This window comes from Manis javanica, chromosome 2 (genome assembly GCF_040802235.1).
Source record: "Manis javanica isolate MJ-LG chromosome 2, MJ_LKY, whole genome shotgun sequence".
Lineage (NCBI taxonomy): Eukaryota > Metazoa > Chordata > Mammalia > Pholidota > Manidae > Manis > Manis javanica.
The window spans coordinates 26,986,378-27,006,399 of record NC_133157.1 but is presented as its reverse complement, the minus strand read 5'-3'; the positions used below and the strand labels follow the sequence as shown (position 1 = coordinate 27,006,399).

General features: G+C 35.2%; 1 long non-coding RNA gene and 1 other non-coding gene across 2 annotated transcripts in view; one reads left to right on the top strand and one right to left on the bottom strand.

The window, feature by feature from the left end:
- Positions 1–20,022, bottom strand: part of LOC140847224 (uncharacterized) — a 314,063-nt gene that overhangs the window by 71,586 nt on the left and 222,455 nt on the right. The window lies entirely within an intron of this gene.
- Positions 3,028–3,134, top strand: LOC118966953 (U6 spliceosomal RNA). Its single transcript, XR_005053710.2, has one exon. It is a non-coding gene; the product is annotated as a U6 spliceosomal RNA (small nuclear RNA).

Below are 20,022 nucleotides of genomic sequence, written 5' to 3'. Positions count from 1 at the left end.
AAGTAATTATAATGTTGATAATAATGATGATAATAATCTATTCCATAGTACCATTATAAGTATAATGTGAGTGGACATATAAAAAAATCACTTTTAAGATAAAATCAGAATACTAATTTTTTGTGAAATTGAATGTTATATTTCTTTAAATATATGCTAAAAATAAACCTTTTGAAATCTCAGCAATTGTGGTATTTTCTGATTCTGTATAGAGTTTGCTTATATTTCCGAATATATTAAAATATGCATTGGGTTTTGGTGAGCACACACAAATGGTTGTTGGTATACACAAGCGGAGAGCGTCTGAACTGGCTGGGTGCTACAGATAACCTTTAGGTTCATGCATTTATACCTACAACAATATTATTGGCTGAATGAATGTGTCCCCCCAAATTCATATGTTGAAATCTAATTGCTAATGGAAGAGTACATGGAGATGGAGCCTTTGGAAGGTGATTAGAGCCCTCATGAATGAGAGCAGTGCCCTCACAAGAGGCCAGAGGACTAGCCACTCTTTTTTTACCATGTGAGAATGCAATAAGAAGTCAGTCATCTGCAACCTGAAGGGATTCCTCACCGGATCCTGACCATTCTAATACCCTGATCTCAGACTTCCAGCCTCCAAAGCTGTGAGAAATGAATTTCTGTTCTTTATAAGCCAGGCAGTATATAGTACTTTGTTACAGCGTCTGAACGAAGGCAAACACACTGTCATTGCCAAGTAATGACATTAGTGTATGAAGAAAGACCTCCTGTCATAATATTGGCTACATCAAAGCACTTAATAGAAGTAAGCTTTGCTTACTACATTATCCTAAGATTGAATATTTGTGTGTCTGGCTGTCCATTAGACTCTTAAGTTTCTAAAAGTCAAAGAAAGGCCTTCAAGAGTCCTTATTAAGAAGTTGGAATCAAACAGAACTCAGTTCAAATTCAAGCTCCGACTCTTCCTAACTTGGGGCAAATTATTTGAATTATCTAGTCTCAATCTATAAAATGAAGATTGTAATAGTCCCTAAATCAAGGTCGTTATAAGGATTAAATGAGGAAATACATGTAAAACCTGGCATAGTTAATACTTTATAAATGCAGCCATTATTGTTTTCAGTACATTGAAGTGTTCAGTTGATTTACTTGCCTCGCTCTCTAATGAGACTAAAAATGTGAAGGCAGAGGCCATGTCCTCTGCCCTCTCCCATTTCCTTCTGTATGTTCCTCAATAGATCAGTATCTCAGTACAGTAGTCTACAAACCACTGAGATTCTCCATCCACCTAATGAAGGGAACAATTTTCACTACATAGAATCTGAGCAATTTGAGAATTAGAACACATAATACAATTAAAAAATAGTAATTGCAAAACAAAATATTACCTACATTATTGATGAAGCTAAATTGAAATATATATTCTGTAAAAGAGCCAAGCATGCTTCAAGACAACTCCAGAATCACCTACCCAACTTCAGGTAGCACTCAACAAGGGCAGCAAGGAAGCCTGACCAAATGGGATAAGAGTAAAAGGAAAACTCATGTTTCCTGGGGCAGCTCATTCTGTGGCCCAGCAGAGAGAGCTGCACTACAAGTGACCTGGACTTCTGAGCTCCAGGGCAAGATGTGACGCATGTGAGAAGTAGATGTCAACCCTGTGAAAGATAGCTGGACTTGCGAGTTTTAAAGGATTCCCAATCAAGAGCACTACCTGAAGTGGTGAGTAGACTCCCCAGAGTAAGTCTTGGGATGCCTGTCAGAACCCAGGAACTGAGCAGGAAACAAGTGTTCAGCCAAGGGAGACCTCTGTGAGCATCAGAGCTATTAGTAATGGGTTGCCAGAAAGTCTCCGAGAACACGAAAGGGCTCGATTAGAAGAATAAGCACTCGGACATATGCTACTTAAGAACAGCACCAATGCCAGATTTTGACTGTATCACATGGGCAAACCTTTCCTATACTTACCTCTCCTTATTCCCTATTCCAATACTAGAGAATTCAAAGGTATAGTGAATGGAAGAGAAAGAATAGAAAGAGCAGGGACAGAAAATGGTGAGGAAACCAACATCCTCTATATTTTCCCAGTGCAGAATTTCCAGCCTGAAGAAGGCCGAGCTGGGGAATGGAAGAAGCTTTAATGTGGATGAAACACTGAAGCTCTAATATTAGTTTGGATTTTTTAACATTGGGAAATAAAACTATTTGTTATTAGCGAAAAGATATGGAACATGCCTGAGATTTCATCCAGGGATAAGAAGAAATGTTTCTAGAGAGAAGACTGAAATGGGTAATTAACTACATAGACTGATTTTCTCATATCCATTTTCATGTATTTATTTTACATGGGGATTTATAAGGATGTCATGAAAGGGTAAGTCTCTCTCTTATGAGATTGTTACAGGTAAGAACTACAAGCTCAGAGTGGCTGAAAGCCATTTTTTCCTGAGAGTAAAGCCAAATTGGGGAAAGCAGAGCCAAGAGATCAAAGAGAGAGAGAGAAAGAGATTGATTTATTATTGATAACATTGTCTGAATTCTTAATTCAGCCAAGCTTAATTTGAAATCTCTCCTCTTGGACTTCCCAGTTTATGTAAGCCAACAAATTCCTTTCCTACTTAACCAAGGTTCAAGAATTTTTTTCTTTCAATTCATGTCAGAAAGAGTTCTGACTAATGAAGCATAATTTTTAGAAAATAAATTAAGACCATGTGTACTACATATACTATATATAATTATACTATATATACTATATATAATATATATATAGTATATATATAATACATACTATATATAATTATATAAAATCACTGATATTTGAATAGGTTCTTAAGTTTTGTACTATGCATATATAACAGATAACATGTACTGAGCACCTATTATATATCAATCATCTCTCTAAAACCTTTACATGAATTAACTCATTTACTACCACAAAGACCCATGAAGTTGTTTTTATCTAGTATAACTCTCTGTCAATGCAGAAAGTGAGAGGTTAAATAAGTTGCCCATGCTCATACATCTAGTAAATAGTGGAGCTGAGTGCTCGCTTTGGCAGCACATATACTAAAATTGGAAGCATACAAAGAAGATTAACATGGCCCCTGTGCAAGGATGACATGCAAATTCGTGAAGCGTTCCATATTTTAAAATAAATAAATAAATAGTGGAGCTGAGATTCTGGCTCCAGAGCACACTCCTAATCCTAATTCAGGGTCAAAAGAAAAGAGATAATTGTGATTATGATAAATCACGCATTTTTCTCAATATATTATGTGAAGAAATGCTTTTATACACCCACATTGCAGATCATTATAAAGATATGCAAATGAGTGAAATGAGACCTGAGATGAAACATTCTGATAACTCCAGGTCATTTCCAAGATTTTAAGTGATTTACTTAAATGATATTTTTCACTGAAATGCACAGAATCTTTAACAGTTTGAATCTGTGATACCATGCTAACATACCACATATTTTCAAGTGAAATATAAAATACTAAGGTTTCAAAAGAAAACTAAACCATATTGCAGATTGCTTGACTAAAGTTTCACTCTCACAATACCTGACGGCTTTTTCACCTGATAGAGAATGAAGTTGTTGGTATACATTATTGTGCATGTTTAATCAAAACCTTAAGAAGTGCTTTACAGAGATGAATGAAACAGAGTGGATAAAGACCCATTCACCATTATATTTCATGCTGAAACATTGACTTTTTACCTTTTGAGATGGTATCACATAAGCATTGAAAAATCTGTCTCTAAATGTTGGGTACATTTAGAATCTGAATCTTCAAAACCATCAAATATGCATTGAACACTGTTGTACATTCCTGGTGGCTAAAATTTAAATTAGAACATTTTAATTTAATAGAAACCTGATTAAAAAGAATATAACTCAATGTGGCCCCAATTATAAATTATAGCCATTCATTATTAAACCAGTTATAGAAAGCTTGGTAAAAAGTTTCATCTATCTTACTGATCTGAAATAATCATCATAATTAACCATTTTAAATATTGTTCTATTTGTATTCTTATTTTAAATTTTTATGACTCTTTTTAAGATGTTATTTAAATTGGTGATTTAAAGTAGCCAAAAGTTTGTGGAACACTCTTCCATGTAACAGAATTCCTGTCACTTTATATGGCATACATGATAGTGTCTCCCTGGCATTTTAGTGGAACTTGTGGGAGAAAATCAGTAGAGCACTACTTTTTCCTTCTCAGAGGCCTAATTACATAATAGATTCTTTTTATAATCCGTGAAAGAAATGTTCAGAACTTGGAGATAGACATCAGTCTAAGTGGTTTCTCAACAAAGTCCCCATTTTCTACTTAAAGTTAAGTAGCAATCAGCTATTACCCACTGAATTCTCTGCATTCTCATGATGAAGAATTCCTACTTCAAGTTTTGAAAGTCTAAGCAAAGCTGGAGAACATGCTTCCCAATCAATCACCCAGCTTCCAGCTCTCTTGTGAGTAGATGAATAGACAAGGTTCACTGGTAGTCAAGCTATATAGGCATAAACTTGTCATTCCTTTCTTCCATGAGATGACCTTCCTTCATTTACACAATTACATCATTTGAGATGTAGTAGAGGTGGCTGATTCTCTCTAATGAAGCTTTTTATAATATATATAAACATATATACAAATATATATATATAAGGTAACTACATGCTCTCTCTTTATTTCTTGCTATGGCTTAAATAAATTATGTCCATGGAACAAAGCAAATTAAGCCTTGTTGTGCAATGCACTCCACATAGTAGTTTAATCAGTTTTGTTTGGTCTCAGATGAAGAATGCATAATCACAGAACAAATGAACAAAAACCATTTCTGACCTGCTGAGGCAGTTCCCAGTAAGATGCCTGTGCAGCAAGGCACTTAATTCTAGTGTCTACTTTATGGCTGGAGTTACATGATACATATCAAACTTAATATGTTTCAAACTGAATATGTGATATTCATTCTGGAAAGCTAGTAGTGATATGTCATGTTTTATTCTGCGTATTGGTGACTAGAATCTCCATTTTTTCCCCTTGTTAGTTTTGGTAGAGATTTGTCAATAATACCGAACATTTCAAAGAACCAATTCTTTGCTTTGTTAAATCTCACTGTTGCTTTTTTTCTTTTCCAATTTCATTGACTTATCCTCTTATCTTTATTACTTTCCCCCTACTGCTTGCTCTGTTTATTTTGTTCTTCTTTTTCTAGATTCTTGAGTTGGGATCTTAGATTATTAATTTGAGAATTTCATCTTTTCTAATGTAAGCATTTAGTGCTATAAATTTCATCTCAACATTGCTTTAGCTATGTCCCACAATAATTTTTATTCTGATAAAATCATGAAATTTACCATTTTAACCATTTTTGTTGTACAGTTCTGTGTCATTTCACATTGTTCCACATCTATCACCACCATCCATTTTCAGAACTTTTTCTTTTTCCCAAACTGAAACTCTACACTCATTAAGCAATAACTTTCTATTCCTCTCTCTCTGTCTCCATGAATTTGACTATTCTAGGTACCTTATATAAGTGGAATCATATAATATTTGTTCTTTCATGACTCTCATTTCACTTAGCATAATGTCTTCAAAGTTCATCCACATTGCAGCAAGCATCAGAATTTCCTCCCTTTTAAAGGCTGAAAAATATTCCATTGCTTGTATACATCACATTTTGTTTATCCATTCATCAATCAGTTGACACTTGGATTGCTTCCACTTTTTGGCTATTGTGAATAAGGCTGCTATGAACATGAGTATACAAATATCTGTTGGAGCCCTTGATTTTACTTCTTTAGGGTATATACCTAAAAGTTGAATTGCTGGATCGTATGGAAATTGTTTCACTTCTTGAAAAACAACCATACCACTTCCTACAGCAGCTGCACCATTTTACATTTCCATCAGCAATGCACAAAGGTTCCAATGTCTTCACATCCTCACCAAAACTTGATTTTCTATTTGTCCGATAAAAGCTATCTTAATGGCTGTGAAGTGGTATCTCCTTGTGGTTATGATTTAATTGTCCTAATGATTAGTGATGTGATCTTTCCATGTACTTTTGGTTATTTGTATATCTTCTTTGAGAAATATCTATTTGAGTCATTTCCCATTTTTAAATTGGATTGTTTGGCTTATTTTGTTGTTGTCAAGTTTGTTTCATAAGTTGCTACCTACTGTATTTTCATTTTATTTCTGTTTAATGTAATTTTTGATTTACCTTGAAATTTTCTTTTGACTCATGAATTATTTGGAAATATAGTGTTTAGTTTCCAAACTGCTGGGCAATGCTCCTGTATATCCAAAATAATGGATTTCTAGTTTGCTTCTATGTGGCCAGTGAACACACTCTGTATTTTTAATTCTTTTAAATTTAGTGAGATTTGTTTTAAGGCCAAATTATTATCTACTTTGTATAAATTTCATGGACACTTGAAAAGAATGTATATCCAGCTCTGCTGAGTGGAGTCTCCTATAAGTGTCAATTACATACTGTTGGTTAATGTCATTACTCATCTTAATTTCCTATCTATATGTTCTATGAATTATGGATACAAGGATGTTGGAAAATGAAGCTATAATTGTGGATATGTCTATTTTTCCTTTCAGTTCTATCAATATTTTCTTGACATATTTTACAGCTCTGTTGTTTGGTACATTTAGGATTGCTAAATCTTCTTAGTGGATTAATCTTTTTGTTATATAATATCCCTTTCTGTCTTTGGTAATTTTCTTTGCTCTGAGATTAATTAATATAGCTATCCCTGCTTTCCTTTGATTAATGTTTGCATTTTATATCTTTTTCCATCCTTTTATTTCAAACAACCTATATTGTTATAATTTATATGAGCATCTTGTAGAGAGCTTATCGTTGGGACATGTTACTTAATTCATTCAGCAATCTGCCTTTTTATTGATTTATTTAGATCATTTGCATTTAATATAACTATTGATATGTTGAAGCTTAAGTCTGCCATTTCATTTTTGTTTTAAGTATCTTTGTCCCTTTTGTCTTGCCTTTCTGTGGGATAATAAAACAATCTTTTGAGTTCCATTTGATTGATCTGCAGGGTTTTTTTAGTATATGTCTTTGTATAGCTATTCTGGTTATTGTTCTAGATATTAGAGTACATATGTATAATTTATCAATCTACTTGTATCATCATTTTACCATTCAAGTGATATATATAAATCTTACCTTTTAACATACCCTCCTCTCTTTATAATATAATTGTCTTAAATAGTTCCTCTACATGCATTTAGAACCACATTAAACAGAATATAATGTTTTCTTCCACTGCCAAACATAACTTAGAAAACCCAAGAGAAGAAGGAAAGTCTACTTATTTACACATATTTTGCTTACTGTTTTCTTTTTCTCTTTCTGATGTTCCATTTCCTTTTGTTCAGAGAACTTTACTTAGCCATTCTCTAAGGTAGGTCTGCTGATGATAAATTCTCTTAATTTTTCTTTATCTGAGAATACCTTGATTTCCCCTTCATTTCTGAAAGATGTTTTCACTTATATATAGTATAGTATAGTATAGTGGGTTGACAATTCTTTTCTTTCAATATCTGGCATCTTTTCTTTCTCATTGCTTTCAAGCTTTTTTCTATTTATTCACCTTTCACATGATTGCCTATGATGCATTCAGTGTGAATTTCTTTGGGCTTATTCTGTTTGGACTTCATTCAGACCGTGAATCTGTAAGTTATGTCTTTTGCTAAATTTGGAAAGTTTAAAGCCATTATGCCTTTAAGTACTTTTCCCACCCTGGCCCAGTAGGTACATGGTGCTAGTATCTATTAATTTTTCTCATTTCCTTACAGTTATTTTTAAATGTCAGCTTTGTCTGTTTCTAAGTAATACTTAGAGTGTAACTTTGCATCATGTGACTTCATATATGTTGTGGAAGAGATCTTAGGAGGTTATTTAATAGACTGACTTCATTTTCTACAACTATTTGTATGACCAATTTAGTTCTTAGCTTAAAATATATAATTTTTATTTCCTCGAACTACTATATTCTTACTTCTAGATTCTCCAGATGATCAGATGTTTACACACTTAGGAAATACATGCATCATTAAAATCTTAAGATTAACTTGGTAAGTAATTTTGGGCTTGCCTTCCAATATTCTGCTGAGGTTTCCTATTGAATAGGAATATTGGCTGTGACATGGCCAGATTCTTGTCTGTGATAATGATGGGGCACACTTAACTCAAATTAAAATCAATAAAAGGAATCCTGTACTATATAGAAAGAGGTGGTCACAGAGTATTTGTCTCTAGATTTGAGTCATTTCACTACCTAATTTTCAAGTCATTAGAATTTTAGTTACAACTCAATTTATTTGATTGAATCATCTAATTTACTAATCAATGCTCTGGTCTATTCTGAATTCTCATCATATCATAGTCTTCTAATTTAAATGTGAATACATTTCCTTTATAGTAACAATATCAGCTTAATAATACAAAGGAATAAAATACTTTATATACAATTAAAAATAAATAAGCAAGAAATGCATAGGAACTCTATGTAAGAAATGTAAAAATTCTCATCAAAATTACAAAGTATTTCAGGGAGTCCCTGTAAGTAAAGGTTACAGTTCATAAGGTCACAATTCTTCATGAGGTAATTTTTGGTTTAATCACAATATCAATATCCAAAATTGCATATAGACACATTCGAGAATAGCTAAAACAATTCTGAGAGAGAAGGAAGACTTTAATAGTAATGTCAACATTTTTGAAAGACAAATAAGTTAGATGTGCACTATCAAATATTTTAAAATATTATAAATATATAATCCTAAAAAATGGGCTGCCAGAACAAAAATTAACAGTCAGAAAAATGGAAGAGAAATAAATTGACAAAGAATAAATAAAATAAATTTTTAAAAAAATAATAGAGGCATTCTGAAGAGGATTAAAGATGGGGGCGTGAGAGGAGAGACAGAGGTTTCCTCCTAAAACTGGATACAATTAGAAAATTTAATTGGTGCAACTAATCCTGAGAGAGCATCAGGAAAGAGGACATGTCAGACTGCACACACCTGGAGAAAAGAGCAGACCTCAGCTAATGGGATAACTTACCAGAGCTGTGCCTCCGCGGGACCCGAGCCCTTCCCCCACCCAAGCTCACCAGTGGGAGGAAGACAAACGGAGCAGGGAGGGAGTGGAAGGCTTGGGACTGCTGAATACCTAGCTCCGGAGATCTGCTCTGGGAGCACAAACCTACAGTTCATGGTGCGTTCATGAGACTCGCATGACTACTGGGTTGGAAAGTTAATACAGGCAGAGTTCCTGGGGAGACTGGGATTCCAGCTGCTTGTGGAAAGCAGGGATCCATATCTGGCTGCTCTGGGACAAAAACTTACACCTATTTGCCCATCCCACTGGCTCAGGCAGTGGAGAAAGGCACAGAAGCCAGGAGGCGGGGAACAGCTCTTTCCTACCCCCAGGCAACAGTACCGCTCCCCTGAAACCCCCAACATTGCTGCAGGGGCTCAGCAGCTCCACAATAGAGCTTCTGGACACTAGAGGGTGCCATATACAAACATGAAATGCCAAAGGAACCTTGTCCAGAGTAAAATTGTTAATACAACTCCCAAGACTTAAATGATATGGACCTCGTGACTCTTCCTGAAAGGGAGTTCAAAATAAAAATAATCAACATCCTAATGGAGGTATGGAAAGACATCCAAGAACTCAGGAATGAATTCAGGTCAGAGATCCAATCATTAAAGAACACAATGGAGGGTATTAAAAGCAGGTTGGATATGGTGGAGGAGACAATAAATGAAATAGAAACTAGAGAAGAGGAATACAAAGAAGCTGAGGCACAGAGAGAAAAAAGGATCTCTAAAAATGAAAGAATATTGAGAGAACTGTGTGACCAATCCAAGCAGAACAATATTCGCATTATAGGGATACCATAAGAAGAGAGAGAAAAAGGGATAGAAAGTGTCTTTGAGGAGGTAGTTGCTGAAAACTTCCCCAATCTGGGGAAGGAGATAGTCTCTCAGGCGATGGAGATCCACAGATCCCCCTACACAAGGGACCCAAGGAAGACAAGACCAAGACACATAGTAATTAAAATGGGAAAGATCAAGGATAAGAACAGACTGTTAAAAGCAGCCAGAGGTAGAAATAAGATCACATACAAAGGAAAGCCCATCAGACTAACAACAGACTTCTCAGCAGAAACCTTACAGGCCAGAAGGGAGTGGCATGATGTACTTAATGTCATTAAGCAGAAGGGCCTGGAATCAAGATTACGTTATCCGCTGAGATTATCATTTAAATTTGAAGGAGGGATTAAACAATTTCCAGATAAGCAAAAGCTGAGAGAGTTTACCTCCCACAAATCAACTCTGCAGTCTATTTTGGAGGGACTGCTATAGATGGAGGTGTTCCTAGGGTTGGATAGCTGTCACCAGAGGTAGTAAAATCATGGTAGGGAGGGTGGAGCAGCTGATTGTGAGGCAAATGCAAAATTTAATTGACTATCCCCAAAGCCAATCAAGGGATAGAGAAAACGTATAGAATCTGATACCTAATATATAAAGAATGAAGGAGGAAGAAAAAGGAGGAGAAATAGAAAAGAACCTTTAGATTGTGTTTGTAACAGCATACTAAGTGAGTTAAGATAGACTCTTAGATAGTAAGGAAAGTAACCTGGAACCTTTGGTAACCACGAATCTAAAGCCTGAAATGGCAATAAGTACATACCTATTGATAATCACCCTAAATGTAAATGGACTGAATGCACCAATCAAAAGACATAGAGTCACTGAATGGATAAAAAACAAGACCCATCTATATGCTGCTTACAAGAGACTCACTCAAACCCAAAGACATGCACAGACTAAAAGTCAAGGGATGGAAAAAGATATTTCATGCAAACCATAGGGAGAAAAAAGCAGGAGTTGCAGTAATAGTATCAGAAAAAATAGACCTCAAAACAAAGAAAGTAACAAGAGATAAAGAAGGACATTACTTAATGATAAAGGGCTCAGTCCAACAAGAGGATATAACCATTATAAATATATATGCACCCAACACAGGAGCACCAGCATATGTAAAACAAATACTAACTGAACTAAAGGAGGAAACAGACTGCAATGCATTCATTTTAGGAGACTTCAACACACCATTCACTCCAAAGGACAGATCCACCAGACAGAAAATAAGTAAGGACACAGAGGCACTGAACAACACACTAGAACAGATGGACCTAACAGACATCTATAGAACTCTACATCCAAAAGCAACAGGATACACATTCTTCTCAAGTGCACATGGAACATTCTCCAGAATAGATCACATACTAAGCCACAAAAAGAGCCTCAGTAAATTCAAAAAGATTGAAATCCTACCAACCAACTTTTCAGACCACAAAGATATAAACTAGAAATAAATTGTACCAAGAAAGTAAAAAGACTCAAAAACACATGGAGGCTTAACAACACACATCTAAATAGTCAATGGATCAATGACCAAATTAAAATGGAGATCCAGCAATATATGGAAATAAATGACAACAACAACACAAAGCCCCAACTTCTGTGGGACGCAGTGAAAGCAGTCTTAAGAGGAAAGTATATAGAAATCCAGGCATATTTAAAGAAGGAAGAACAAACCCAAATGAATAGTCTAATGTCACAGTTATCAAAATAGGAAAAAGAAGAACAAATGAGGCCTAAAGTCAGCAGAAGGAGGGACATAATAAAGATCAGAGAAGAAAAAAACAAAATTGAGAAGAATAAAACAATAGAAAAAGTCAATGAAACCAAGAGCTGGTTCTTTGAGAAAATAAACAAAATAGATAAGCCTCTAGCCAGACTTATTAAGAGAAAAAGAGAATCAACACACATCAACACAACAGAATCAGAAATGAGATAGGAAACATCATGAATGAAGGACCCAACAGAAATACAAAGAATTATTAGAGACTACTATGAAAACCTAGATGCTAAGAAGCTGGAAAACCTAGAAGAAAACCTAGCCATACAACCTTCCAAGACTGACCAAGGAAGAAACACAAAATCTAAACAAACCAATTACCAGCAAAGAAATTGAAGCAGTAATCAAAAAACTACCCAAGAAAAGAACCCCTGGGCCAGATGGATTTACCTTGGAATTTTATCAGACATACAGAGAAGATATAATACCTATTCTCCTTAAAGTTTTCCAAAGAGAAGAGGAGGTTATACTCCCAAACTCATTCTATGAAGCCGACATCACCCTAATGCCAAAAACAGGCAAAGACCCCACCAAAAAAGAAAATTACAGACCAATATCCCTGATGAACGTAGATGCAAAAATACTCAATAAAATATTAGCGAACAGAATTCAAAAGTATATCAAATGGATCGTACACCATGACCAAGTGGGATTCATCCCAGGGATGCAAGGATGGTACAACATTCAAAAATCCATCAACATCATCCACCACATTAACAAAAAGAAAGACAAAAACCACATGCTCACCTCCATAGATGCTGAAAAAGCATTTGACAAATTCAACATCCATTCATGATAAAAACTCTCAGCAAAATGGGTATAGAGGGCAAGTACCTCAACATAATAAAGGCCATATATGATAAACCCACAGCCAACATCATACTGAACAGCGAGAAGCTGAAAGCTTTTTCCTCTGAGATCAGGAACAAGACAGGGATGCCCACTCTCCCCACTGTTAGTTAACGTAGTACTGGAAGTCCTAGCCACGGCAATTAGACAAAACAAAGAAATACAAGGAATCCAGATTGGTAAAGAAGAAGTTAAAGTGTCACTATTTGCAGATGACATGATATTGTACATAAAAAACCCTAAAGACTCCACTCCAAAACTACCTGAACTGATATTGGAATACAGCAAAGTTGCAGGATACAAAATTAACACACAGAAATCTGTGGCTTTCCTATACACTAACAATGAGCTAATGGAAAGACAAATCAGGAAAACAATTCTATTCACAATTGCATTAAAAAGAATAAAATACCTAGGAATAAACCTAACCAAAGAAGTGAAAGACCTATACCCTGAAAACTATAAGACACTCTTAAGAGAAGTTAAAGAGGACACTAACAAATGGAAACGCATCCCATGCTCTTGGCTAGGAAGAATTAATATAGTCAAAATGGCCATCCTGCCCAAAGCAATATACAGATTTGATGCAATCCCTATCAAATTACCAACAACATTCTTCAACGAACTGGAACAAACAGTTGAAAAATTCATATTGAAACACCAAAGACCCCGGATATCCAAAGCAATCCTGAAAAAGAAGAATAAAGTGGCAGGGATCTCACTCCCCAACTTCAAGCTCTACTACAAAGCCACAGTAATCAAGACAATTTGGTACTGGCACAAGAACAGAGCCACAGACCAGTGGAACATACTAGAGACTCCAGACATTAACCCAAACATATATGGTCAATTAATATTCGATAAAGGAGCCATGGACATACAATGGGGAAATGACAGTCTCTTCAACAGATGGTGCTGGCAGAACTGGACAGCTACATGTAACAGAATGAAACTGGATCACTGTCTAACCCCATACACAAAAGTAAATTCAAAATGGATCAAAAACCTGATTGTAAGTCATGAAACCATAAAACTCTTAGAAAAAGCATAGGGAAAAATCTCTAGGATGTGAACATTAGCGACGTCTTCATGAATATATCTCCTCGGGCAAGGAAAAAAAAGCAAAAATGAACAAGTGGGACTATATCAAGCTGAAAAGCTTCTGTACAGCAAAGGACACCATCAATAGAACAAAAAGGTAGCCTACAGTATGTGAGAATATTTTTGTAAAATGACAGATCCAATAAAGGCTTGACATCCAAAATATATAAAGAGCTCACGCTCCTCAACAAACAAAAAGAAAATAATCCAATTAAAAAATGGGCAGAGGAGCTGAACAGACACTTCTCCAAAGAAGATATTCAGATGGCCAACGGACACATGAAAAGATGCTCCACATCGCTAGTTATCAGAGAAATGCAAATTAAAACCACAATGAGATATCACCTCACACCAGTAAGGATGGCCACCATCCAAAAGACAAACAACAACAAATGTTGGCGAGGTTGTGGAGAAAGGGAAACCCTCCTACACTGCTGGTGGGAATGTAAGTTAGTTCAACCATTGTGGAAAGCAGTATGGAGGTTCCTCAAAATGCTCAAAATAGAAATACCATTTGACCCAGGAATTCCACTCCTAGGAATTTACCCTAAGAATGCAGCACTCCAGTTTGAAAAAGACAGATGCACCCCTATGTTTATTGCAGCACTATTTACAATAGCCAAGAATTGGAAGCAACCTAAGTGTCCATCGGTAGATGAATGGATAAAGAAGATGTGGTACATATACACAATGTAATATTATTCAGCCATAAGAAGAAAACAAATCCTACCATTTGCAACAACATGGATGGAGCTAGAGGGTATTATGCTCAGTGAAATAAGCCAAGCGGAGTAAGACAAATACCAAATGATTTCACTCATCTGTGGAGTATAAGAACAAAAGAAAAACTGAAGGAACAAAATAGCAGCAGAATCACAGAACCCAAGAATGGACTAACAGTTACCAAAGGGAAAGAGACTGGGGAGAATGGGAGGGTTGGGAGGGATAAGGGTGGGGAAGAAGAAAGAGGGTATTAATGTTAGCATGTATAATGTGGGGGGTGGGGGAAAGGGGAGGGCTCTGCAACACAGAGAAGACAAGTAGTGATTCTACAACATCTTACTATGCTGATGGACAGTGACTGTAATGGGGTTTGAGGGGGGGGACTTGGGATAGGGGAGAGCCTAGTAAACATAATGTTCTTCAAAAAAATAAAAATTAATTAATTAATTTAAAAAAATAATAGAAATAACAATCAAGATTATAAATACCAGTATGGGGAATTAAATGTCAGAGTTAAAAACACATTAAATTATCAAAAATTGAATTGATCTTGATATAAATTAAGATTGTCTTAATTTCAGTGCATCAAAAAATCTAAGATGAAAGTGTTTCTGTGGCTCTTCTTCCTTTAAACAGCCTGCATAATGTCCTACAATCTTTAGTCTTATTTAACTCAGTATTATTCTTGTCTCTTTCTGCACATATATCCCTGCATATAGGTGAAAAAAACCATAAAAATACAGCACACCACTCGTCTTCTCCTTCTAGCTATTGTACTCTGAGAGTTTGTTCCTTAAGTAGGTGGAAAAGGAGTGTTGTTGGTAACGGATTGAGGAAAGTGGCATCTGGCCCTCGTTCTAGCTGTAAAGAAAGCACTATGTTTAGGATAAATTTGTAGTTGTTCAGGTTATTTTAATCCAAAGTCTCCAAATTAGGCTAGAAGGAATAAAACTGTAATTTATATTTATTTCCTGTTTTCCTCAATTCCTACTTTCTCCAACCAGGATTCAATACATAGGTCATAATTGTGTTTCTCAATCCAGTTTATCTACTCTGATTGTTCATGGAAACTAGTCTGGATACCTTTTCAATGTTGGCACATATTCCTAATTCTCAGAATAATTTTTAGGTGTTATAACTGTCTCCATGAGATTTTAATGGAAAATGTACTGATATCTTTAAAATACAAACTGCAATTTAATTTGTTTAAAACTATTTTTTTAGATCTTTTAAATACAAGAAAAATTCTAACATGACCTGACATTGCTTTTTCATTATTCCTATTCTAAGTTAGACCAACAGCAGCCTCTGAATTTGCATTGCTGTATTATTCATTTTTGATCTGTATCATCATGTTAGTCATTATTCAATGGTTCCCAGGCTATTATGTTCACAGAACAGAAAAAAAGAATGACCTCATAGCCGTTTTTTATTTTTCTCACACTCAGTCCCTCCGAAAGCTTTTCAGAACTATACGCCCTTGACACACTTTAATATCAAGGTAAATTTTAATGAGCAATTAATCATTTTTGCTCAGCTTTCCCTGCACATTAATTTTTATGTTGAGAATTTGTCCACAGTATGCCCACTTAAAACTTCATCTTTCTTTTCCCTTTCATTATTTTTGGCCTTGATAAAAATCTAAAATTATACAGAAGTCAAATAGTTAAGCAGTCCTGAAGAAAACAAAAAAAAAAACCACAAGCAAAAAACCTTTATTCAATGTTTTGGACTGCCTGGCATCATGCTACCAGTAATAAACTTTTCCTCCTAAGTAGTTTGTTTTTATCTTTAAAACTAAATTTAACAAACCAGACAGGTTGACTGGCACTGTAATACAGTGGGAAAAAAATGCATTAAAGTCAGGTAGACATGAGTTGAAATCTTGCCTCTGTCCCCGCAAACTTCTATTTATCTCCAAACTTCATTTCCTCCTGTAATATGGAATTATTTTTAGGATAAATTTAATTACGAGTGCCAAGTACCTAACATAATACTGCCTCCTTTTCCTTCTCAATGCAGAGTAAGTTTCTATAGTATACTTTGGGAAGGTAACTATTAATGTGCCTGCCCTGTCTGTATATACATTAGAAATCACATATAATTTCTAATATAATTGTAAATATGATGACGCTGGGTACACGGCTTGCTGGAACTTGGAAAAAGCTGAAACAGACACCAGAAAGAAGCTGAAAGTGAGGGACATTCATGAAGACATAGTCACTAACTAAAAGAAGTCCAATTCAAGTATCTGATATAGGTGTAGAGGTAATTAGGACCAATGTTGATATGTAAAGGTATCCAGACCAGCAGATGGAGTGGATAATTGCTAACATTTGTTGTACACTTTCTAAGTATGTGCTAGTCACAGTTCTAAGCATAGTAGCCATTTTTAAGTAGCAATCATTAATTAAATCACAGTGGCTATAGTTGTATGTTTCCTACTGATAAATCTCTTCAAAGCAGGATCTAACTAGTGAGTTGACCCAAGAGAGGCAATTCAGTACCTTAGGGCAAGTACTAACATGAATATAGTAGGTGATGTATGGTGAGTCATAGATGGCATATGACACATGATGTATGTGGGGTCATAAATGACATCTTTTCAACAGGGAAAAAGAGAGCCAGGTTTGAGGAGGCAGGAGGATAGCTGAGATATAGCAAATGTAGATTCACTCAGAAATGTGGGTACTGAATCCAGGACAGCAGGCTGCACTTCAATCTTCCTCCATTAGGGTCTCTGATTTAAAGTCCCCATCAATTAATGAACTGTAGTGAATTTATTGTTTGCCCTGCTCAATACTGAGAAGTGAATTGCAGTTAACAACTAGAGTCAGCCTCTTCCCAGGGAGTAGATGGGGAAAATAGTCATACCAACACAGGCAATAAAAAATGATTAATGTGGGCCTGACATATATATATATATATATATATATATGTTATAATAAATATTATATTACACTTCAACTGTGTAAAGTTCAGCCTATCACATTTTGACTAGACAAAAAATCAAGTGCAGTGTATTCCTGATTTCCCCCATATTCATATTTTTGGGAATTTGGCTAGAAGTTGTGAGGGTTGGGTAAGGGGAGAATATGTGACATGCATAACTTGAAGACTATATCATAAAAGAGAAATTGTTTGTAGATATCTATATATGGAACAGAACTATTTTCTAGATGTAAATGAAGTATAAATGAAACCTCAAGGATGGCAGAACTTCCTAGAAGTCATTTGTAATAGCATACGTTCCTCTACCAATAGATCATGTTCCATATTTTATAACCTTTTAAAATAATCTGTTCCCTGCATAATTCTTTTTTTAATTGAGGTACATACAATAAAACGTATAAACCTTAATGTACAGCTTGATGAATTTTGACATGTGAATACATTCATGTAACCAACACCCAGACTAAGACCATTCCCCCCACATCCCTCACTACGGTAATCACCATTCTGTTCTTTGTGTTTATGACTCTATTTCAGTTTCGATTGTTTTTTTGTTTTTTCTTTTTAATCCCAAATTTAAATGAAATCATACAGTTTTGTCTTTCTTTGTCTGACTTTCTTGGCTTAAAATAATGCCCTCTAAGTCCATCCATGCTATTGCAAATGGCAAGATTTCATTTCTTTATGGGGGAGTAATATTCCATTGTATATATGTACCACATCTTTTTTTTCCATTCAACTATATCAATGGACTTTAAGGTTGTTTCCATATTTTGGTTATTGTAAATAATACGACAATTAACAAAGAAGTGCATATAACTTTTCAGATAGTGACTTTGTCTTCTTCAAGTAAATTTCCAGAAATGGAGTTGCTGGGTCATGTAGTATTTCTATTCTTAGTTTTTTGAGAAATCTCCTTACTGCTTTCCAAAGACGCTGCACCAATTTTCAGTCCCCCACCAGCAGCATAGGAGGGTTCTTGTTTCTCCACATCCTCACAGACACTTTTTATTTCTTGTGTTTTTGACAGTGGCCATTCTAACTGATGTGTGGTGACATCTCACTGTGGTTTTGATTTGCATTTCCCTGATGCTGAGAGATGTGGACCATGTTTCATTGTGTTGTTGGCCATCTGAATGTCTCTTTGGAGAAGTGTCTGTTCAGGTCCTCCGCCCATGTTTTATCTGGGTTATTTGGTTTGCTTTTGCTGTTGTTGCTGAGTTGTATGAGCTCTTTATGTATCTTGGGTATTGGCCCTTTATCCAGTATATCATTTGCAAATATCTTCCCCATACAGGAGACAGCCTTCTCATGTTGTTGATGGTTTCTTGTGCAGAAGCTTTTCAATTCAATGAAGTTGTATTTGTTTATTTTTGCTTTTGTTTCCCTGGCCTGGGGAGACATTTCCAAAAGAAAGTTACTAATGCTGATGTTCAAGTTTATTGCCTATTTTCCTCTAGGAGTTTTGTAGTTTCAGGTCTTACTTTTAGGTTCATAATCCATTTTGAGTTTATTTTTTAGTGTGATGTAAGAGCGTGATCTAGCTTCATTCTCTTGCATGTATCTGTCCAGTTTTCCCAACACCATTTATTGAAGAGACTGTCCTTTCCCCATTGTATATTCTTGCCTCTTTTGTCATATATTAATTGACCATATAGGCATAGGTTTATTTCTGGGCTCTCTTCTGATCCATTGGCCTATGTTTCTGTTCTTGTGCCAGTACTTCATTACATTACTGCAGCTTTCTAGTACAGTTTGAAATGAGGGAGCATATATCGCAGTTTTGCTCTTCTTTTTCCAGGTTGCTCGGGCTATTCAGGGTTTTTTTGTGCTTCTATGCACATTTTACAATTATTTGCTCTATTTCAGTGAAAAATGTCATTGGCATTTTTATGAGAATTACACTGCATCAAGAATCTATAGATTGCTTGAGTCAAATGGTCATTTTAACAACTGTAATTCTTCCCACCCATAAGCATGAAACAGCTTTACATTTATTTGTGTCTTCTTTGATTTATTTCATCAATGTCTTATAGTTTTCAGAATATAGGTCTTTCACTTCCTTATTTTATTCTTTTTAATGCAATTGTAAATGGGGTTTATTTCTTACTTTATCTTTCTGTTAGTTCATTATTTGTATATAGAAATACAGCAGATTTCTGTATTGAAGGATTCTGATCAGTATTCTTGCTTCTGACCACTCCCCAAGTTACAGATAGAATTGTCTTTCCTAGACATATGATCTTCTTTAACCATCATATCACTGTCATTTAGAGAAAATTCACACATTTTAATGTTTCTCTTCATGGTCAGGCCACTTCAGTTTCAACCCTCCAATATTCACACTTGGAACCTATTAAATAGAAAGCTTTGTTTTAGATTGTTCTTCCTGTATACTTACTCTTTTGCCTTGTTAAACATCTCTAATTTACTCTTTCAATTTACCCTTGACAAATACAGATTAGAAGTCCTTTTTCAAGAATTATATAATTAACTCTTCCCTCTGATCACTCATATTTTTAAGCTAATTACATTTTTAGTGTTGAAAAGTTTCCAAATATTCATAGTCAAATTCTTCAGTTTTCTGGATAGATCTGTTCCTTTACTTTTTTGAGATTAGGAAGACATCTGTCAAGTAAAAA